The 24,303-nt window shown below is 41.4% G+C and overlaps 1 protein-coding gene and 1 pseudogene across 3 annotated transcripts in view; one reads left to right on the top strand and one right to left on the bottom strand.

Moving 5' to 3' along the window:
- Positions 1–24,303, bottom strand: part of KCNMB3 (potassium calcium-activated channel subfamily M regulatory beta subunit 3) — a 67,725-nt gene that overhangs the window by 27,867 nt on the left and 15,555 nt on the right. The window contains exons 3-4 of one of the 3 annotated variants that reach the window (XM_065943677.1): positions 9,905–10,063; positions 9,168–9,291 (exon numbers count right to left, since the gene is read on the bottom strand). The exons of 1 other annotated variant lie outside the window; for it this stretch is intronic. The gene's annotated coding sequence lies outside the window, so the exon portion shown is untranslated. The remainder of the gene's footprint in view (positions 1–9,167; positions 9,292–9,904; positions 10,064–24,303) is intronic. One more of the 3 variants, XM_065943679.1, reaches the window with a different exon arrangement.
- LOC136173582 (low molecular weight phosphotyrosine protein phosphatase pseudogene) lies at positions 13,003–13,488 on the top strand (annotated as a pseudogene).

The raw sequence follows: 24,303 nt of genomic DNA, 5'->3' as shown, positions 1-24,303 counted from the left end.
CGAGCGGCCCTAGAGTGCTAAGGCTAAGGAGGGGAAACTGAGGCAGCTTATTATGTGCTAGAACTCAGGCCAACCATGCATCAGGATTCACTCTCGGGATCCCTAAGACCTCGGTCCAAATTGGCAGCAAAGGAGCCTAGTCAAGGAGAACTCTGAGAAGGCATAACGGCCAGACCCCTAACCACCGTAGAAGGTAGATCCAGCCAGACCACTGGATCCAAGGCCAGTGGGAGCCCCAGCAGAGGGGAGGGCACAGGGAAAAGAGGGGTGGTCACTTCTTGGGTGTTATCAGGAATGGCTCAAGGACTGAAGTGGGAAGGTTGGGGGTACCTGAGAAGCTGGGAATCACCGCCGCCTATGAGCTTTACAGAGATTAATGGCACAGCATGGACCCCATCCGTCAGTGGAGCTGGAGGCTGAGTCACCGCCTCTCCTCACCTCCACCCAACATCCGTCAGCCACTGCAGTCTGCTGCTGACAACTCATCTGAACTCTCTCTTGAATCTGTGCCCTGCTCCTATTCACGCTGGAATTCTTTCACTCAGCCATCTTTCTCTCTGCAAGGCAGAGTGGAAAGTGCAAGGGCTGTAGGGTCAGCCCTGGTTACTAACAGTGTTGTGTGGGGCGACGGAATTCCAGTTGAGCTATTTCAAATCCTAAAAGATGATGCTGTGAAAGTGCTGCATTCAATATGTCAGCAAATTTGGAAAACTCAGCAGTGGCCACAGGACTGTAAAAGGTCTGTTTTCATTCCAATCCCTAAGAAAGGCAACGCCAAAGAATGCTCAACCTACCACACAATTGCACTCATCTCACATGCTAGTAAAGTAATGCTCAAAAATTCTTCAAGCCAGGCTTCAGCAATATGTGAACTGTGAACTTCCAGATGTTCAAGCTAGATTTAGAAAAGGCAGAGGAACCAGAGATCAAATTGCCAACATACACTGGATCATCAAAAAAGCAAGAGAATTCCAGAAAACAACTACTTCTGCTTTATTGACTATGCCAAAGCCTTTGGCTGTGTGGATCACAACGAACTGTAGAAAATTATGAAAGAGACGGGAATACCAGACCACCTGACCTGCCTCTTGAGAAACCTGTATGCAGGTCAGGAAGCAACAGTTAGAACCAGACATGAAACAACAGACTGGTTCCAAATAGGAAAAGGAGTACGTCAAGGCTGTATATTGTCACCCTGCTTATTTAACTTATATGCAGAGTACATCATGAGAAACACTGGGCTGGATGAAGCACAAGCTGGAATCAAGATTGCCGGGAGAAATATCAATAACCTCAGATATGCAGATGACACCACCCTTACGGCAGAAAGTGAAGAAGAACTAAAGAGCCTCTTGATGAAAGTAAAAGACGAGAGTGGAAAAGTTGGCTTAAAGCTCAACATTCAAAAAACTAAGATCATGGCATCCAGTCCCATCACTTCATGGCAAATAGATGGGGAAACAGTGGAAACAGTGGCTGACTTTATTTTGGGGGCTCCAAAATCACTGCAGATGGTAACTGCAGCCATGAAATTAAAAGACGCTTGCTCCTTGGAAGGAAAGTTATGACCAACCTAGACAGCATATTAAAAAGCAGAGACATTACTTTGCCAACAAAGGTCCGTCTAGTCAAGGCTATGGTTTTTCCAGTAGTCATGTATGGATGTGAGATTTGGACTATAAAGAAAGCTGAGCACTAAAGAATCGATGCTTTTGAACTGTGGTGTTGGAGAAGACTCTTGAGAGTCCCTTGGACTGCAAGAAGATCCAACCAGTCCATCCTAAAGGAGATCAGTCCCGGGTGTTCATTGGCAGGACTGATGTTGAAGCTGAAACTCCAATACTTTGGCACCTGATGTGAAGAGCTGACTCATTTGAAAAGACCCTGATGCTGGGAAAGAATGAGGGCAGGAGGAGAAGGGGATGGCAGAGGATGAGATGGTTGGATGGCATCACCAACTCAATGGATATGAGTTTGGGTGAACTCCAGGAGTTGGTGATAGACAGGGAGGCCTGGCGTGCTATGGTTCATGGGGTCGCAAAGAGTCAGACACGACTGAGCGACTGAACTGAACTGGACTGAACTGTGTGGGGTTAGTTAACTTCTCTGTGCCTTAGATTTCTCACCCATAGAATGGCATAGTTACACACTCCTTGGCATTGTTGTCATGTACTGATGTGAGAGCTGGACCACAGAAAAGGCGTGAGCACTGAAAAATTGATGCTTTCAAACTGTGGTGCTGGAGAAGACTCTTGAGAATCCCTGGGACAGCAAGGAAATCAAACCAGTCCATCCTAAAGGAAATCAACCCTGAATATTGATTGGAAGAACTGATGCTGAAGCTGAAACTCCAATACTTTGGCCACCTGATGCAAAGAACTGACTCATTGGAAAAGACCCTGATGCTGGGAAAGACTGAAGGCAGGAGTAGAAGGGGATGACAGAGGATGAGACGGTTGGATAGCATCACCGACCCAATAGACATGAGCAAACTCCGGGAGATAGTGAAAAACAGGAAAGCTTGGTGTGCTGCAGTCCATGAGGCTGCAAAGTCGGACACAGCTGAGCGACTGAACAACAAATGGGGCTTTATAAGGACTGGAACCCTGTAAAAGCAAACGTAGTCTATTAATAAATAGATTTATAAACTTATGTTTCCTTAGGTTTCAATATAGTGTTCCATAAAGAACAAATCCAACCTTCAATGGTTAAACAGTAAGTGCAAGCTTTTATTGACGTGTCGCCACAGTTTTTACTTAACTAGCCAACTCCTGCTCTCCCTCTCCAGTGCCCCGATTACCTTAGGGCACAGCCCCTCTTTGCTCTCGGTTCTTATCCCATCTGTCTCCAGAGGTGACACAGCTGACCCAGGCCTGGCCAGTCAGAGCAGCCCGTCTCCTGGGTCAGCTGTGTGACTCACGGTTGGCCAAGTGACTGCACTTCAGCCAATCAGACGCCAAGCAACTTCTTCTGGAGTTGGTACCTGTCATTTCCACCACAAGGAAGACTACTTAGCTCCATAGTTAGTTCACATGTACCATTTCCTTCGGTCACAAGGACTAGTTTAAAGATGAACTCATGGCCCAGCAGGGCAAATGAGCACCTTCTCTGAGTGCAATGTCAGGGCAATGGAAGAGAAAGCCTCTGTTTTCACTCAGGGCTGCCAAGCTGGAGCGTATGTACCCAGAGCTACTGTCACCTGTCTTACCTATCAGACAAAGGGAACCTGCCTATAGAACAGAAAAGGACAGGCAAAGAGATGGAGAGAGAAAAGTGCCCTGGATGATAATGTGTGAACCCCCCAGATCCAGCTGTGCCTGAACTAATCCACTCCTGGCTGCACTTCTCTGTTACATGAGTCAATAAATTCACTTTTTTGCTCAAGGTGGATGGAGTTGAGTGTCTGTCATCTGTCTCTGAAAACAGAGTCAATTTCTAAGTGATTCAGTAAAAGGAAACAGTTTCACCAGCATATTAAAGTAAGTATTCCTATTCTCTGCTTTCCTGCAGAGAAAACCTGACCCAAACATGGAAAGATAATAAAGAGAGCAGTACACATCCATTCACCCACTTTAAATGCCTAAGGATCTATGAAGGAACAAATAGACTAGAAAATCACATTTTCTCTTTGTGTCAATTATTAATCATAAATTGAAGCCAATAACAATCTACTGATACTGGCAGAGTTAAATCATAAGACACCTGTCATTTTGGCAGCAAGGAAACCAGCCTCCTGTTTAAAAGGACGTGTTACACCAAAGCACATTATTTATTAGGCACTTGGCTTTGCAGCCACATGGGGTAAAAGCGATGAGCAGCTCCATGGATCACCCCATCTGGTTCCTCCAAGCTGAAACATCTAGGCCGCATTTCCCTGCCAAATTAAGAAGAGAAAAGGAAGGAAGGAAGGAAGGAAGAAACCTGAAAAGGAAACTACACAACACAATCCTGGACTGACTCCTGAGCACCGAAAGCAAAAGTTTGCTTTTCCAAACTAGGTTTTGCAGCATGGCCTGTTGAGTCTTACAAGCCCTTTATTAACAAGCTCAATCTATTTCCATTTGCTCCTCAGGAGGAGAATTATAGATGCTTGATTTCACAAACCTGATATGTGCCCTGCAATGCTTCCACTGTCAGGGAGGTAACTACGATGGGTAGAGGGAGGGGTCACGTGTGAGACCGCAGCACAGACTGCCTGGGAGATGGGGGAGAAAACCACATCCTCATGCCCCGACCCTTGATACCAGGTCTCTTTCCACTTTCCCCAGGAAATATTTTCTGTCCTCTGGGAAGCTGAGGATTCATGGATCCTCTGGCCTCAATACAAATGCTGTTTTATGGGAAACATTTTTAAAATATGTTAGTGGATTTTCCTCTTTCACATCTCCATGTGAGTGACGGTCTCACTAGTCAGACAGACATACAACTCTCTGAGGTCCCTGGGCAGACAGAAGGGGGTAGGATTTTCCTAGTAGGAATGTCAATAGAGGAGACTCCATATTCAGTCTCTGACACCCAAATATGTGATTTTGGGTTCTGCAACAAGAGCACAATAGATTTTGAAAGGCAGCCTTTGTCAGAAAAAAAAAAAAAAAGATTTTTTACATGCCTTATGTTCCTTTCTACAATTAAGAAGCAGATCAGGTGAGCTCTGGTCTGGGCAGCTCAGTTTTCCAAAGCCATAAGGACAATATGTTTTCTTCTCCCCAAGGACATGAGGCTGGCAGTGCACAAAGAAAGGACCCAGAGGAAGTGACCGTCCTGGCCACCCCAGGTCTGACACACAGTGAGTGCTCATAACTGTTTATCCACTGAACTTGAGAGGCTTTCCCAGTCTGGTACGATTAGTATTCTGGGCTAAATTTCTCCTCACTGAAGTATGAATTCAAGCAATTAGAAAAATCCAAGACACATAATCTACCCACAATCTCCCTCCCCAGATCCATATTCCAAATTAGAAAAATGGATTGAATTCATCCACACTTTGCTTACATATTGTGTATCTGTTTCAGGTTGATATTGTTGCAGGTGTAACCCAAACTCAATGCTATTATATTCTGCGAATATAAACTCGGTTTCTTTTCCAGAGCCACATCTGTGACACTGAAAAATGAAGCCAGAAGGTCACTCAGTTGTTCCTCAGCCTTGAAAGTGTGTGCAGCATGGACCAAATGGACCTGCAAGCCCGGTCACCCCCACAGATGAGACCCCACAGGTGAGACCCCAGAGGCAATGAGCAGCCTGTACACACCCAGCTCCTGCTCCTGTGAGCGCACCTCATTAGAACTTTTGCTGGATGCACAGGAAACATCAATAATATCAATCTTTTAAAACTGAAGGACTTTTCTGGATGCAGGGGTCAGAAATCTCATACTAATAGGAAAACTGTCTAGATGGAAAGATCCACATATCAGGAAAAAGGGTCAAATCAACTTAAATGGTAAGGCCAGTCTCATTCATTCAAAAATTGCTTTTTGAGCATCTACCATGTACCAGATGCCAGGAAAAAAAAAACGCACAGAGGTGATTTGTTAACCACCCACTCCACCCCATTCCCAAGCAGAGCGGATACAGAGCGGCTACTCAGGCTGGGCAGGGTACACCTCCGGGCGGTGCCATTCACGCCAGCTTCCACATGGGCTTCCCAGGTGGCGCAGACGGTAAAGAAACTGCCAGCCAAGGCAGGCAACATAAGCGACCCAGGTTCAATCCCTGGGTCAGGAAGATCCCCTGGAGAAGGAAATGGCAACCCACTCCAATATACTTGCCTGGAGAATCCCATGGACAGAGGAGCCTGGCGGGCTACAGTCCATGGGGTCACACAGAGTTGGACATGACTGAAGTGACTTAGCACACACGCACACGCCATGTGAATGGGGCCCCTGGGAGCTTACCACTAGGCCAGAGGCCTTCATATTCCCACTGGTGACAGGGCTACCAAGGAACAACTATGTGTGCCAGGTGTAGGAATAAAGGGAAGGGTGAGGAGTCATGGGAGTTTGGTCAAGAAATGAGGTGGCTCCATCTACCCTGCTTGATATCCTCAGCTTCCCCCAGGTTAAGGGAGCAACAGGTTCAGGGTGTTTCTGCCTCTGGCATTCCTGCATGCTGCATTCCTATGTATCTGGAAGCACTTTGGGAAAACAATTAATATCAAATCAAAAGAAGACTTTTTAGCTTCCAGATCTGCTCCCAAAGCACAGATCCTGGACAGTCAAGGTGTTGTACTGACCTGAGATGCCCCATAGCCCATGGTACAGGGGACTCAAACATCCCAAAGGGCTGATTATCACTTTTGACTTTTTTTCCCAGGAAAATGCAGCTGATTGGCTGGTGGAAAAAGTAAAACCAACAGGTGGTTACATTTTTTTTAAATCCCTTTGGTGATTTCTCTCCATTTTCTAGAGAGGAAACAGTGCCAAGTTCATCAGAGCCTTTTAAGATATCTACTCTTGTGACTTCCCTGGTGGTCCATTGGTTAAGACTCCACACTCCCAGGGCAGGAGGCACAGGTTGGATCCCTGGTGAGGGAACTAAGATCCCACATGCTAGTTAGGTAAGGGAAAAAACAACAACACTACTTTTGCTGAGGGGACTGAGGACAACAAGTGACTTCAGCTACCTTGGTTGACTTTCACAGACACACAGAAGAAACCCACTTGTACCACCCAAGGGGACAATGTAACTGAAATTTCTACCCTCTGAGCTAAGACCATATTGAGAATTACAAGTCACAGAGGAGAACATTTTCTTCCCTGACTTATAATTCTTTGCTTTAGGCATCAAAGTAAACCAAATACACACATAACCCTAACAGAAATCAGGCAAGAGATGAAAAGCTGCTACACAAAAGACCAGTCTTATGTGTTTATACACTAGTTCAGTTCATTCAGTCCCTCAGTCATGTTCGACCTTTTGCAACCCCATGGACTGCAGCATGCCAGGCTTCCATGTCCATCATCCACTCCAGGAGCTTGCTCAAACTCATATCCATTGAGTTAGTGATGCCATCCAACCATCTCATCCTCTGTCGTCCCCTTCTCCTCCTGCTCTCAATCTTTCCCAGCACCAGGGTCTTTTCCAGTGAGTCAGTTCTTCGCATCAGGTGGCCAAAGTATTGGAGTTTCAGCTTCAACATCAGTCCTTCCAATGAACACCCAGGACTGATCTCCTTTAGGATGGACTGGTTGGATCTCCTTGCAGTCCAAGGGACTCTCAAGAGTCTTCTCCAACACCACAGTTCAAAAGCATCAATTCTTCAGTGCTCAACTTTCTTTATAGTCCAACTCTCACATCCATACGTGACTACAGGAAAAACCATAGCTTTGACTAGATGGATCTTTGTTGGCAAAATAATGTCTCTGCTTTTTAATATGTTGTCTAGGTTGGTCATAACTTTTCTTCCAAGGATTAAGCATCTTTTAATTTCATGGGTGCAGTAATCACCTGCAGTGATTTTGGAGCCCAAGAAAATAAAATTTGTTACTGTTTCCATTGTTTCCCCACCTATTTCTCATGAAGTGATGGAACCTGATGCCATGATCTTAGTTTTTTGAAGGTTGAGTTTTAAGCCAGTTTTTTCCTTTCATTAAGAGGCTCTTTAGTTCCCCTTCACTTTCTGCCATAAGGGTGGTATCATCTGCATATCTGAGGTTATTGATATTTCTCCCGGCAATCTTGATTCCAGCTTGTGCTTCACCCAGTTCAGCATTTCGCATGATGTATTCTGTACATAAGTTAAATAAGCAGGGTGACAATATACAGCCCTGACCTACTCCTTTCCCAATTAGGAACCAGTCTGTTGTTCCATGTCTGGTTCTAACTGTTGCTTCTTAACCTGCATACAGATTTCTCAGGAGGCAGGTAAGGCGGTCTGGTATTCCCATCTCTTGCAGAGTTTTCCACAATTTGCTGCAATCCACACAGTCAAAGGCTTTGGCGTAATCAATAAAGCAGAAGTAGATGCTTTTCTGGAACTCTTGCTTTTTTGATGATCCAACGGATGTTGACAATTTGATCTCTGGTTCCTCTGCCTTTTCTAAATCTAGCTTGAACATCTGGAAGTTAACAGTTCATGTACTGTTGGGGCCTGGCCTAGAGAATTTTGAGCATTACTTTGCTAGTGTGTGAGATGAGTGCAATTGTGCAGTGGTTTGAGCATTCTTTGGCATTGCCTTTGAAATTGGAATGAAAACTGACCATTTCCAGTCCTGTGGCCACTGCTGAGTTTTCCAAATTTGCTGGCATACTGAGTGCAGCACTTTCACAACATCATCTTTTAGGATTTGAAATAGCTCAACTGGAATTCCATCACCTCCACTGGATTTGTTTGTAGTGATGCTTCCTCAGGCCCACTTGACTTCACACTCCATGATGTTTGGCTCTAGGTGAGTGATCACACCATTGTAGTTACCTGGGTCATGAAGATCTTTTTTGTATAGTTCTTCTGTGTATTCTTACCATCTCTTCTTAATATCTTCTGCTTCTGTTAGGTCCATACAATTTCTGCTCTTTATTGTGCCCATCTTTGCATGAAATGTTCCCTTGGTATCTCTAATTTTCTTGAAGAGATCTCTAGTCTTTCCCATTCTATTGTTTTCCTCTATTTCTTTGCATTGATCCCTGAGGAAGGCTTTCTTAACTCTCCTTGCTATTCTTTGGAACTCTGCATTCAATTGGGTATATCTTTCCTTTTCTCCTTTGCCTTTAGTTTATACAATAGTAATAACTGTTAAATACTAATAATTGAGGGACTTCCCTGGTGATCCAGTGGCTAAGACTCCATACTCCCAGTGCAGAGGGCCTGGATTTGTTTCCTGGTCAAGGAACTAGATTCCACATACTACAACTAAACAGTCTGCATGCCTCATCCAAAGATCTCACATGCCACAATGCAGATTGAAGATGCCGAGTACCACAACTAAGACTGGGTGCAACGAAATAAATAAATTAATTAAAAAGAGAGAGAGAGAAAGCTAGAAGTATGACTAAAGATTAAAAACTAAGACAAAAAACAATATGAACTTTTCAAAGACCATTTAATATTTGCATGCCAAAAATCTTTAAGCATACCTCCATTCTTCAATATGAAGAATAAGGTAAATTTCTGTTAGTATTACTTTATTGGTAGAAAAATGAGATCCTAAGAAGTTGGACAATTTACTTATGATTACATAAGGATTCTGAAGCAGACTTCAGGTTGGAACACTTTGTGTTCCTGCTCTGGGTCTATCTCTCTAAGTCACAGCCCTTCTCTTAAATTACTTGCATTTTCCAAACAAGGGATGAAGTCTGAATTTAAAAGAGAAAAGAGTGATGTGTAATAGCCCAGTAATTGAGATTTTTATCATCCGAACAGAAGTCAAGGTAAAACTAATATATTTAATCCAAGATACCACACATATTGACAATAAGATAATATGCAAATAATACCAAGGACGACAGACACAGTGCTGTCTATAGAGACTGATTTTTCACACTGATTTGTGAGGAGTCCTTAGCAATATGACACTCATCAGAAACAATGCTGTAGAAGTTTAGGTAGTCCTGAAATTGATTTATGTTTTATCACAGGTCTTAGATCTTATTTTTATGGTTTTATATCTTATTTTTTAACTGATTACAGCCATGGACTCCTAAGCCTTGAATTATGTAATGACCCAGAGAGAATCATCTTCCCCCAGAAAGTAGATATGCTAAGAGAAACCTGGAGTTTTCCTGCTGAGTCAGGGAACTCAGTGAACCTTGGAGAAAACAAGGGAATAAATAACAGGGGGGAAGAGGTGCCCCATAAAAATGCCCTGAAAAAAATAAAACCAGAAAAAAATGTAACTTTTTCCTCTTCCAGGTTTTGGTTTTGTGATTGAGTTGTTTTTCTGCAGATATGTGACAAATAAAAATCCACCTATTGGAAGCATCCAATATTCATTCACTCGTGTATTCATTTGGCTCTCCTTCTGCTACAGGTTAGGCCTTCCAATATCCAAAGACAGCAATCTCGAACTTCCCTGGTGGTCTGGTGGTTAAAACACAGTGCTCCCACACAGATCTGGGGCAGGGTTTCCTAGAAGAAAATGGTACAGATGAAGCTATTTGCAGGGCAGGAATAGAGACACAGATGTAGGGAACGGACATGTGGACGTGGTGGGGGTTGGGATGAACTGAGAGATTGGTATTAACCTCTGTGCACTGCCATGTATAAAACAGAGAGCTAGTGGGAACCCACTGCACAGCGCGGGGAGCTCAGCCCAGTTCTCCGTGGTGACACAGAGGAATGGGATGGGGTTTGGGAGGGATGCTGAAGAGGAAGGGGATACACATATACACACAGCCATTCACTTCATTGTACAAACAATGAAGAAACTCTGTTAGTTAGCAGAAACTAACACAACACTGTAAAACAATTATACCCCAATTTAAAACAAAACACCTCTGTGCTCCCAATGCAGGGGGCATGGGTTTGACCCCTGTTTGGAGAACTTAAGATCCTGCATGCTGTGGGGTGTGGCCAAAAACAAACAACAACAACAACAAAAAAAAAAACAAAGATAGCAACCTTGTCAACTCTCCAAAGACTTTTCCAACTTAGTCATCCTTCGTGTCCTCAACTCTTCATGACAGGGTTGATTCATGCAACACGACCAAGTCCTACCCCAGGTGACGTGCACACAGAACACCAAGACAGATAGGCTGCTCTTCCACCTATGCACCTCCTGCCTCAGAGCTTATTTTCAACAGGCAAAAGATGCTGCAATGAATGTGTCAATTTGCAGTGAATTAAATTCTAATTCCAGGTAAACTGATGAAACAATATTTATCCTTGCATACATATTTGACAACCTTCTGTGTACAGAGCCTATGTTAGGCATTTCTAAATCAGAGAATCCTTAAGAATAGCTTTATAGTCATAAAACACAAGCAATCAACTTTAAGGTAAGGTCTTAGTTTCTGAGGGCAAAATTTGTTTTTCTCTTCTTATTTCTGAAGGACTCTCTGACTAAGAAGTACCTGATACAGGCATGCTCTGAAAGCCTCATTCAAATCTTGTCTGAATACAAAATGACTTAAGAAAAAGAGGAAACCATGTAGGAAAAAAGACACAAAATCTCACTGTCAAAATGTATTATTCATGTACATCAGAGACTCAAATAAACCATCACTCATTCATTCAACAAACATTTATTGAGCCTCTGCTCCTATTGGGCACTTTGGGGACTGAGTAAGACAAGGCAGCTGTCCTGAAAGGGCTTATGATTGAGTACAGAACATCTGCATGTACTTCCCTACTTAGACCAAGCACAGATTCTAGCCTACAGGGTGTTTCCCCTGTGGTTAATTTATTAATCTTTCTGACTCTGTTTCCACATCTGCAATATTCCTGAAAGGATTGGTATAAGGATAAACTGAGATGATAAAGATTTCTCTCTCCCCAGGTGTGTTCTTGTTGGGCCAACCTGACCTTGATGGTCATATTCTAAAAGCACACTATCCAATATACAAACATCCCCACAAACAGCTTAAACAAAACAGAAAATACAAATATTCTCTCAACTCTTGCCTCTGCCAAAAGTAATTTTGACTGTATTTCTCACATATTTTGTAGTAATTAAGAACAGAGGGTAAAAGCAATCAAATGGAGACAACCTGGAAAATAGAAAGGTAGAGGCAAGGTTTTCCCCATATTCTATCATAATTGAGTGCTTAGAAGATTGATCAAAAATATTATGGGAATTGACAGGGACTGAGATGGAGGAGGAGGTATCTCACTTGGACTTTCAAAGGTTGGACTGACAGGCAGAGGGAGCAGACAGAAAGTTATGGAGAAACGAAATGCAAGGCCTGTTTGAAGAAACCCTGAGAAGTCCAGTTTGACTGTGACCTAGCACAGGGGTGGAGAATAAAAGGAAATAAAACTTAAGTTTGAACAGAGTAGAAGCCCCAGTGGTAGATAATGAAAATCAGCCTATGGCACTCAAAATAACTCAGAAGGTCATGTTTTAAAAGCGTACAATCCAGTGGCTTTCAGTACATGTACAAAGTTGGGAATTTAGCAATGCAATTAATTTTAGAATATTTTCATTACCCTAAAAAGAAACCCACACCCCTAACCATAATCTCCTCAATATCCCTTCCCCTTCCAGCCCTAGACAACCACTAATCTATTGTCTAACTATAGATTTGCCTATTTTGGACATTTCATATACTGTAAATGGAATCATATAGTACATGATCATTTTGAACTGGCTTCTTTCAAATAGCATGTTTTCAAAATTCATTCACATGGTAGCATGTATCAGTACACTTTCTTTTTTTTAAAATATTTATTTATTGATTTGGCTGTGCCAAATCTTAGTTACAGCATGCAGATCTTTGATTGTGGCATGTGAACTCTTAGTTGCAGCATATGGGATCTAGATCCCTGACGAAGGATCGAACCCAGGTCCACTGCATTGAGATAGCAGAGTCTTCACCACTGGACCAAAAGGGAAGTCCTCATCCTTTTTATTGATGAATAACACTTCATTATGCAGATATACTGCATTTCATTTATCCATTCATCAATTGATGGACATTTGGACTGCTTCCATATTTTTGGCTGCCCTGAACACTGGTATACAAGTGTGTTTGTGTGGGCACAGGTTTTCAGCTCTCTTCCATCTAGAAGTGGAATTGCTGGGTCATATGACTCCTGTTTCTTTTTGAGAAACTGCCAGAACATTTTCCAAAGGTATCTCACTATTTTACATTCCCACCACAGTGTATGAGGGTTCCAATTTCTCCATATCCTCACCAACACTTGACATTATCCTTTTTATTATTATTATTATAATCATCCTACTAAGTATAAACTGATATCTCATCGTGGTTTTGATTTACAATTCCCTGACAACTAATGACATTGAACATCGTCTCACTGAGCATCTTCTCACTCATTGTGCTCACTGAGTAGGCTGTATGTCCTTGGAGAAATATCTCTTCCTTTGCCTGTTTTAAACTGAGCTATTGGGGAAGATGGCTGAGCAGGTGACCAAGTCGGTGCTGTTCGTGTGTCTGGGTAACATCTGTCGATCACCCATCGCAGAAGCGGTTTTCAGGAAACTTGTAACTGATCAAAACATTTCAGATAATTGGAGGATAGACAGTGCAGCGACATCCACGTATGAACTAGGAAACCCTCCTGATTATCGGGGGCAGGCTTGCATGAAGAAGCATGGTGTCCCTATGAGTCACGTTGCCCGGCAGGTTACCAAAGAAGACTTTGTCACTTTTGATTATATACTACGTATGGATGAGAGCAATCTGAGAGATCTGAATAGAAAAAGTAATCAAGTTAAAAACTGCAGAGCGAAAATCGAACTCCTCGGGAGCTATGATCCACAAAAACAACTTCTCATTGAAGATCCCTATTACGGCAACAACTCGGACTTTGAGACCGTCTACCAGCAGTGTGTGTGGTGCTGCAGAGCCTTCCTGGAGCAGGTCCGCTGACCAGGCCATCCCGCTGTGGCCCAGGCTCGTCCCCCCAGGCCATGTGTCAACTGTCAACAGTGTCCCTTCTGAGCCAAGGCTGCAGCCCTCCCTTCAGCTTACTCGCTGTTTCTCACCTGACAAAATAATTGTAGATGGAAATCAGTCTTTGTGTTTAGCAAAAGAGTAAATAAAAAATCTTTGATTCAGATAGTTTATGGGGTAAGACTTCCTTAGACTAGCTAAATCTCCCACTTTGCCCCAGTTACAAAAACAGTGGAACAGTGGAAATAGTGGAGCAGCACAGGAGAACATGATGAAGTGAATAAGACGTCCCTCCAGGAACCTGCACCACCTCTCCCTCTGGACGGGCCCCTGCCTGCACGATCTCTCCCTCTGGACGGGCCCCTGCCTGCACGACCTCTCGATACCAGGGCCTGGCGTCCAGCGACGCTGGTCGAGCGCCACGCGCTCACAGTGCCCACGCGTGCGTTTTCAGGACATTAGGAGGGAGATTTGTGGGATTCACCTTTGGCACCTTCACTCCTTCTTAGTTTGTGTCTGTGTAGCTTATTTCATAAGGAAGTCAACTTATTTGTTCCCATTTGAACCCCTTTGCCTCTGGAAATGTAATTATATCCAGGAGAAATGTGTGCTGGTTTATCTTGTGGTCAGTTTGGGGACTGTGTCTGCTTCTACATGCATATAATTGCCTGAATGCCAATTATAGATCACCTTGTGTGGGAAAAAGTATCAAGTTGGAAAAAGTCCTTTTATGCTGGAATACTTAAATATTGATATAGTAAGTATTCTTTTGTCAGTGCCTGGTTGTAGGAAAATATACATAATTTGTGCACACTTTGAAATAACTGATCTAAAATTCATATGAATGTATGTCAGACAAAATTGTTCTCAAATAAACTGGGGAAATTAGAAAAATTAAAAAAATAAAATAAAAAAATAAACTGAGCTATTTGTCCTTTTATTATTAAGTTGTAACAGCTCTTTTTCTATTTTAGATACAAGTCCCTTATCAGGAGTATATTTGCAAAAATTTTCTTCCCATCTGTGGTAAACAGGATGTTTTTGAGGCACAAATGTTTTTAATTTTAATGATGCCCAATTTATATATTTTTGCTTTTATTTCTTGTACTTATATCTAAGAAACCACTGGCTAATCCAAAGTCACAAAGTTTACACCTATGTTTTCTTCTAAGGACTTTACAGCTTTAGCTCTTTTGAGTTAATTTTTATATTAACACATGGTGTGAAGAAGGTCATTTTTTTAATCTTTAACCTTCTAAATTCATTAAGATGGGTTTTAGACAGAGTAACCTGTCAAGAATATGTAGACTGGATTAGTTTGGTAGGAGACTAAAAGTGTAGAGGTCTAAATGCATGGTAATAAAAGCAGTATAAATTAAAGTCCTGGAAGTTGGGGCCTAAGCATCAATTTCAGTTCTTAGAAGAAGAAACAGGAAATATAGCGGAGAAAAATGAATGGTAGACAAATGCAAAAGGGTCCTTCTAAGTGGCTGTGTCTAAGTTAGTGCTGGGGTCTCCCTGGTCTGGACAGACTACACCCCAGGAAAAGAAGAGGTGCAGCAGAGACGCCTAGAGGAGGACTGGAAATACCCATCAGTGAATGAGCACATGCTGCTGAAATTCGACAAAAAGTACCTTTGAATTTAGTAAGTTTGTATCCCTGCTTCAAATCACCTGTAAAGTGGGAATTCCCTGGCAGTTCAGTGGTTAGGACCCCACACTTTTACTGCTGAGGCCCTGGGTTCAATCCCTGGTTGAGGAACTAAAATCCCACAAGCCATGCAGCTTAGCCAAAAAATAAATTACCTGTAAGGCACAATTTTGCCTTTTGTAGTAGGTGAGAAGTGCTCATGCTTTGGACGTTATCCTTATTTCATAAACATAGTGCAGGTGACTATCTCCACACATTTCCATCAGTTGTATCTCTCACTACCTATGTGGTTTTCAACCTGGAGGAACCAGTCATGGAAATTCACGTAATGAAATGATGAAGTCTAATTTGGAAGTTCAGCCACACAGGAAAGAATTGTCTTTTGGGAAATGCTTTCTCCATTCAGAAGCAGGAGACTAATTATAAGAAAACACCTCAGCAGACTGAACTGAGGCATTAACATATTGGGTTAATGAGCATTTCCACCCTGAGGAAACTCAAAAGAAGTTTCACCTGACCTTTGTGAACTTGGTTAACCAAACTCTGCAGAGACTTTAATCCTGCGAAGTCTAATTTAAAGCTTGCTTAGAATACATTGTAGACTGAGTGATACTCAACCCTGGTCTTTCATTTAAAACAACTTGAGTTGTATGTATTTACTTTATTTTACATGCTCATTCCCTAGCCTTTATCTGAGAGTGCTTTGAAGAAACATATTTGGGGTAGGTCACCAGTGTTTGTATTTTTAGAAAATGGGACAAGTGATTCTTATGCCAACCAGGATTTAGAATCAGGATTTGGAATGAAGAAATCTGCTTCTAACCAGGTTTGCTATAACTAGCTATTGTACTTTGCATGCATGCAAGCTCTGTCATGTCCGACTCTTTGTGACCCCATGGACTGTAACTCACCAGGCTCCTCTGTCCATGTGATTTCTCAGCCAAGAATACTGGAGTGGGTTGCCATTTCCTTCTCTAGGGGATCTTCCCTACCCAGGGATGGAACCCACACCTCCTGCTTTGGCAGGCAGATTCTTTACCACTGAGCTGCCTGGGAAGCCCAACTAACTACTTTAATCTTGAGCAATTCCCTGAAGTCTATCTGAGCCTCGGTTCCTTGAGGGATAGTAATAATCATAAATACCTCCCAATATCTTCATGTGAGAGAAAAAATGGACATTCCGTATTTCACAAAAGTGCTCCAAAATATGTCATGTTATTATCGAATGCAATGGTCACCTATTTTACTCAATAGCTTACCAGCATGAGACTTATTTGGCCTCCCCCTTTTTGAAACACTGCCTCCTCATGGCTTCTCTAATGATACAGTCCCCTGATTCTCTTACCTCAGGGACTGCGCCTCTTCCATGTAGCTTCCTTGTTCCCTGCACTGTTAGGGCTCTAAAGGTTGAACCACCCAGGCCTCAGTCATGGTTCCCCTTATCTTCTCTACATACACTTTCTCCCTTGGCAATCCCATCCAGTTTCAGGAGATCTGTGATTTAACATAAGCATCCCCAAATGTATATCTCCAGCCCTCGCATTTACTAGCTACCTAAATGACTATTTGATCTCTCCTACTTAGACCTCCACTTGGAGGTCTAAACTATCTCAAACTGAACACATTGGAAAGAAAATTCCTGATTTTCCCTTCCCATACTGCGGCTCCCACTAATCCTTTCCCTTTCAGTGTGTGGTGTGTGTGTGTGATTTACTACAAGGAATTAGCTTATTTGACTATGAAGGCTGTCTAAGCAAATCCAAAATCTGCTGGATGAGCAGACAGGAAGGGAAGATAGGGCTGTGAAGTTCAGTGTGAGCCCGCCCAAACTGTTCTCTCTTTTTCAAACCATCTGACAAGAGGCCAATAATCAAGTCAGTCCATGGATATTCCATGCTCCCTACCATCCATCACACAACCTCCTCAAAAAATCTGCTCAAAGAGATTTCTGAGTCTATCTCCCTCACTTTCTTTTGGGCCACAGACTTTAGTTAGGTAGTCTGCTCAATGAATGCAGCTGTCCCCAGGAAGAGATTTCCTTTTTCACATATGATTTGAGTTGCATGGATACAGAGGACCACACTAGACCAAAATTTTTCCTACTTCAGTTAATTTGCCTTTCTGAATCATTCACATGATAACTAAGTTCACTTGGTTCCTAATTGTATAAAATATTGCTTTAAAGACAAAACCTTTTTTTCTTTATAATCCATGAGTTGTGGGATTTTTTACTCTGTAAGATTCTTATCCTAAAATACTTTCTTGGGTTTAAAAAAGAAACATCAAATACATTTTTCTCTCTTGAATCACAAGATACAGAATGCTTCACAATATCTCTAGGGAAAAGACTTTGAGATATAAGTGACATATAATACTATATTAGTTTCAGGTGTACAACATAATAGGACTTCCCAGGTGGCACAGTGTTAAAGAGTCCGCCTGCCGATGCAAGAGACACAGGAGACCTGGGTTTGATCCCTGGGTTAGGAATATCCCCTGGAGGAGGAAATAGCAACCCACTCCAATATTCTTGCCTGGAGAATCCCATGGACAGAGGAGTCTGGTGGGCCACGGTCCATAGGGTTGCAAAGAGTTGGACCCAACTGAGCAACAGAGCATATACGCATGCGTACAACACAATGACTCAAAATGTATAAATATTGCCACAATACATAAAATGATTACTACAGTAAGTCTAGTTAAAATCATCACAACATACAGTGATAAATTTTTCTTATAATAGAAACTTCTAAGATCTACTCTCTTAGCAACTTTCAAATATACAGTACAGCATTATTAACTATAGTCATATAAATCTCCAGATCTCATTATATCTGTTATAATAGGAAATTTATACCTTTTTTACCACCTTTACTATTTCACCCACCCTTCAATCTTCTCATATGTAAAGAAAAAAATCCGCCTGCAATGCAGGAGACACAGGAGATTGAGACACAGTAGATGGGTCAGGAAGATCCCCTGGAGAAGGAAATGGCAACCCACTCCAATATTCTTGCCTGGGAAATCCCAGTGACAGAGGACCCTGGTGAGCTACAGTCCAAAGGGTAACAACGAGTCAGACACGACTGATTGACACACAGTAGATGGGTCAGGAAGATCCCCTGGAGAAGGAAATGGCAACCCACTCCAATATTCTTGCCTGGGAAATCCCAGTGACAGAGGACCCTGGTGAGCTACAGTCCAAAGGGTAACAACGAGTCAGACACGACTGATTGACTAAGTGGTTTAAAAGAGTACCATGAAAAAAAAGAAAAAAAGAGTACCATGATTAGCATTTGATTGGTACATAATAATGATAACTGTTACTAATAAATGATTTTGGCAGACTTTACAATTTGAGAAATCCTTAATGCATATGAGAATTATCTGGGAAACTTTTAAAAGCTGTCGATGCCTAGGCTTCACTCCTGAGATTGATTCACTCAGTCTGGAGATTAGGCTTTTCCAAAATTTTTACACAATTTATGTACAGAATTATTTATAGTAGATTCCTTTCTGATAGCCCAAACTGGAAACAAGCAGTGTCTAGCAATGCTAGACATTGCTAGTCCATGTTATGGAGATGTGTCCATAACATGGGCTACCATTCAGCAATAAAAGGGAACAATCTACTGATAACAGGCAGCAACTTGGATGGACCTAAAGGGCATTATGCTGAGTGAAACAAAGCCTAGCTCAGAGGTTTCTATACTACTCAAGGTAATCTATAGATTTAGTGCAATATGTAGCAAAACACTCATGACATTTTCCACAGAACTAGAACAAATAATCCTCAAGTTTATATAGAACCACAAAAGACCCAGAACTGCCAAAGCAATCCGGAGAAAAAAAGAACAAAGCTGGAGATAAAACCTTCCAAATTTCAGACTATACTACAAAGCTACAGTAATCAAAACACCAGGGCACCATGTATATTTCTCCAAGTATATACAACGGAGAAAAGATAATCTCTACAACAAATGGTGTTGAGAAGCCTGGAGAACTCCCTGTGAAAGAATGAAATTAGAACATTTTCTCACCCATATATAAGAACAAATTCAAAATGGATTAAAGGGCGTCCCTGGCTGCTCAGTGTAAAGAACCTGCCTTGTAGTACAGACGATGCAGGTTCAATCCCTAGTCCAGGGAGACTACATGCTGCTGTGACTAAGACTCAATACAGCCAAATAAATGAATAAATAAATATTTTTTAAAAGATAGATTAAAGATGAAAATGTAAGACATAAAACCATAAAACTCCTAGAAGAAAACATAGGCAAGACATTCCTTGACATAAATGTTAGTAATCTCTTCTTAGATGAGTCTCCCAAGGCAAAAGATATAGAAGTAAAAATAAACAAATTGAACTTAATCAAATTTAAAAGTTATCACACAGTAAAAGAAACCATCAACAAAACAAAAAAATAGCATTTATGGAAAGGGAGAAAGTATTTGCAAATGTGACTGATGAGGGGTTAATTAAACAAAACACATCAAAAGCTCATACAACTCAATAACAAAAAACAACCACCCAGTCAAAAAATGGGACAAAAGACCTAAACAGACATTTCTCCAAAGATGACATACAGATAGCCATAAAAAGATGCTCATCACCACTAATTATTAGGGAAATACAAATCAAAACCACAATAAAGTATCTATCACCTCACACTGATCAGAATGGCCATCATCAAAAAGTTTATGAATAATAAATGCTAGAGAGTGTGTGGAAAAACGGAACCCTTGTACATTGTTGGTAGAAATGTAAATTGGTGCAGTCACTATGGAAAGGAGTAGGGAGTTTCCTCAAAAAAACAAAATAGAACTACCACACAATACAGCAATTCCACTCTTGGTTATATATCCAAAGAAAATGAAAACACAAATTCAAAAACATACCCACAACCCAATAGTTTAGTTCTGTTCAGTTTAGTCGCTCAGTCATATCCAACTCTTTGCAACCCCATGCACTGCAACACACCAGGCTTCCCTGTCCATCACCAACTCCCAGAGTTCACCCAAACCCATGTCCATCGAGTCGGTGATGCCATCCAACCATCTCATCCTCTGTTGTCCCCTTCTCCTCCTGCTCTCAATCTTTCCCAGCATCAGGGTCTTTTCAAATGAGTCAGTTCTTTGCATCAGGTGGCCAAAGTATTGGAGTTTCAGCTTCAACATCAGACCTTCCAATGAACACGCAGGACTGATCTCCTTTAGGGTGGACTGGTTGGATCTCCTTGCAGTCCAAGGGACTCTCAAGAGTCTTCTCCAACACCACAGTTCAAAAGCATCAATTCTTCAGCACTCAGCTTTCTTTACAGTCCAACTCTCACATCCATATGTTCACAGCAGCATTATTTAAAACTGCCAAGATATGGACCTAAGTGTCCACCAACAGATAAAATGGATAATGGAGATGTGTTATATGCATACACACACACACACACACACACACACACACACACACACACACACACACACACTAGAATACTATTCAGCCAGGAACAAAGAATGAAATTTTGCCATTTGCAACAACATGGATGGACCTAGAGGGTATTATGCTTAATGAAATAAATCAGACAATGAAAGACAAACACTATATGATATCACTTATACATGAAATCTAGAAAATAAATCAAATGAATGAATATAACAAAATCAGAAATAGACTCCTAGAGAACAAACTAGTGGTTATCAATGGAAAAGGAAGGAAAGGGGGAGGTAATATTGGGGTAGGGGATTAAGAGGTACAAACTACTATGTACAAAACAAGTAAGCTATAAGGATATATTAGAATAAACTTAAATGTAGTACAGTATAATCTTAAAAAGTAAAATAAAATTTCACAAGGGAAAAACATTGCATAGAACTATACACAGGCACAAGCATGCACAAATGAGTGGAAATAAAACTGGTGGAACCTGAATAAGTCTGTGGATTGCAACTTTTGATATTATACTATAATTACCTAAGATGGTACCATGGGGAAAACTGGGTGAAAGGTACACAGGGTTTCTCGGTACTATTTTTGCAATATCTTGTGAATTTATATTTATTTCAAAATAAGAAGGAAAACTCTTTTGCACCCAACAACTTGGATCTTAAGGGCATTAGGCAGAATGAGGGAAACAATCTCAAAAGGCCACATATTGTATGATCCCATGTATATAAAATTTTCAAAAAAAAAAAAAAAACAGATGGAGCATAGATTACTCATTTTCAGAGGTTAAATGTTAAGTGGGAGGAAAGGGGTGCATGTGATTTTGAGGAGGTGGCATAAGGGGGCATCTTTATGGCTATGGTATAGTTCTGTATTTTGATTGCAGTTATGGTGACAGGAATCTCCATAGGTGATAAAACGCCATAGGGCTATACAAACACACTGTATCAATTCCCTGGTTTGGACACTGTACTAAATTTAACAAAAACTTTAACCACTTGGAGAAACTGAGTGATGGGTACATAGGACCTCTCTATATTGTGTGTGCAACCTCCTGTGAATAGTTTTCAAAAAAATAAGACTTCCAGGTGACTTACATATATCATATTTTTTAGAAATACCCTTTTTTTGTTAACTCTGTTAGAAATATTAAATAGAGACCTCCTTGGTGGTCCAGTGGTTAAAACTCTGTGCTTCCATTGCAGGAGTCACACGTTCAATCCTTCGTTGAGGAAGTTCCATGTGCCACACGGTTCAGCCAAAAGTTAAAAAAAAAGAAATATTAAATGAAAAGGAACAGAATTATGATCTGCTCAGATTGTTCATTCATGGGGTTCTCAAAGCAAGAATGCTGAAATGGTTTGCCATTCCCTTCTCCAGTGGAACACGTTTTGTCAGAACTCTCCACTATGGCCCGTCCATCTTGGGTGGCCCTACACAGCGCGGCTCATAGTTTCACCAAGCTACACAAAACCAGACATGGAACAATGGACTGGTTCAAAATTGGGAAAGGAGTATGTCAAGACTGTATATTGTCACCCTGCTTATTTAACTTATATGCATATCACATTATGCGAAATGCTGGGCTGGATGAAGCTCAAGCTGGAATCAAGATGGCAGAGAGAAATATCAATAACCTCAGATATACAGATGACACCACCCTTATGGTAGAAAGCAAGAGAAACTAAAGAGCCTCTTGATGAAAGTGAAAGAGGAGAGTGAAAAAGTGGGCTTAAAACTCAATATTCAAAAAGCAAAGATCATGGCATCCAGTCCTATCACTTCGTGGCATATAGACGGGGAAAAACGGTAAACAGTGACAGACTTCATTTTCTTGGGGTCCAAAATCACTGCAGATGGTGACTGCAACCATGAAATAAAAAGACAATTGCTCCTTGGAAGAAAAGCTATGACAAACCTAAACAGCGTATTAAAAAGCAGAGACATCACTTTGCCAACAAAGGTCTGCATAGTCAAAGCTATGGTTTTTCCCGTAGTCCTGTACAGATGTGAAAGTTGGACCATAAAGAAGGCTGAGTGCCAAACAATTGATGCTTTCCAACTGTGGTGCTGGGGAAGACTCTTGAGAGTCCCTTGGATGACACAGAGATCAAACCAGTCAATCCTATAAGAATCAACCCTGAATATTCATTGGAAGGACTGATGCTAAAGTTGAATCCCCAATACTTAGGGTACCTGATGTGAACAGCCAAGTCACTGAAAAAGACCCTGATGCTGGGAAAGATTGAGGAGGAGAAGGAGAAAGGAGGGGACAGAGGAGGAGGAGGAGACAGGAGGAGAAAGGGGTGACAGAGGATGAGATGGTTGGATGGCATCAACTCAATGGACATGAGTTTGAGCAAACTCTGGGAGATAGTGAAGGACAGGGAAGCCTGGCGTGTTGCAGTCCATGGGGTCACAAAGAGTCAGACATGATTTAGCGACTGAACGACAAGATGTCAAGTGAGTAAGCAAAGACCAATTCCTGCCCAGAAGGGAGCACCACTACACTGAAATGTAGTACCACATAAGTGAGATGCTTTTGTTAATATGTATCAGAAAGCTAATCATTGATCTACTTGTTTTCTTTTATCTCCTTACCAAAACAGTAGTAGCAACTGCTATCACAGGAAAGCATTAGGAGGTTCCAAGTTGTTCTGAAAAATGAAACATATTTGCAAACACAAGCAAATAAAATCTATATTTTTTTACAAATATTTCCATAATCATCAGGTGTATCTGCATTGGGAGGAAAGGTCCTAAATGTCACAGACAGAGGAGAGTAATGGAGAAAAAAGTGTAGATCATCCTTATACTGGAGTTGGGAGGAAGAATCCTTTGCTCTACATTAGCCGTGCTAGAGAATAATGAGAACTGCTAGAAGCCATCTCTAGCTAAGATGTGTCTGCTAGTAGCCACACATCTCCCTAACTCCTCCATTTGCCTGCCTCTCACTCCACACTCATAACTGATCCACAGTGAGGGAAATGATCCAGAAGCATAGAGAGAAAACAGGAGAGAGAAAGAGCACCTATCCACCGTCCTTAGTTATGATTTTTAAAATAATGTGTTACTTATATCAAAGTAATATATGTACATATTTTTAAGTTAAATTGCTTTATTAGGCTTCTTATATAACAGCGCTAGTCTCCTGCTTCAGCCCTCCCATATCCAGTTTCTGGCCGCAAAGCAATCCGACTTTTTTGGACCTGATGCTTTCCTATGTATTTTTTTTTTTAATAGCTTCCTTTTTTCCCTCTGTATTTCTAAACAGCACAATTATAGGGGAACTTCATTTTTCAGATTGTTATCTTTTATTGGCATTCTATTCTTAATAGGAAGTGTTTAGATCTCTTGCTCCTCCATCTATATCCAGGGAACACCTTCCTTTCACCACACACACACACACACTCCCTAATACAGATTTTTGGCTAAATATTTAGTATTTATAACAACATTATAAATAACTGTGACTCTCATCTGAGCCATTTCCTTTCTCACGAGCTTGTAACTTTCCTTGGAATTAAATGCTTCATTAGGCATAACCTTCTAATTCCTTTCAAGTTCTGTGCCAAAACTGCTTTAAAAGATAGCTGGTACTCTACTGGGTAGAGTACTATTTACTTACTTATTAATTTTCAAGTGTAGACATGTCTGGAACCCTCCACCTTCCTGCTCTATCTGGGTTATTTTTATTCTA

The sequence above is a fragment of the Muntiacus reevesi genome, chromosome 8 (genome assembly GCF_963930625.1).
Source record: "Muntiacus reevesi chromosome 8, mMunRee1.1, whole genome shotgun sequence".
Classification (NCBI taxonomy): Eukaryota; Metazoa; Chordata; class Mammalia; order Artiodactyla; family Cervidae; genus Muntiacus; species Muntiacus reevesi.
This window is presented reverse-complemented; position numbering and strand designations above follow the sequence as displayed.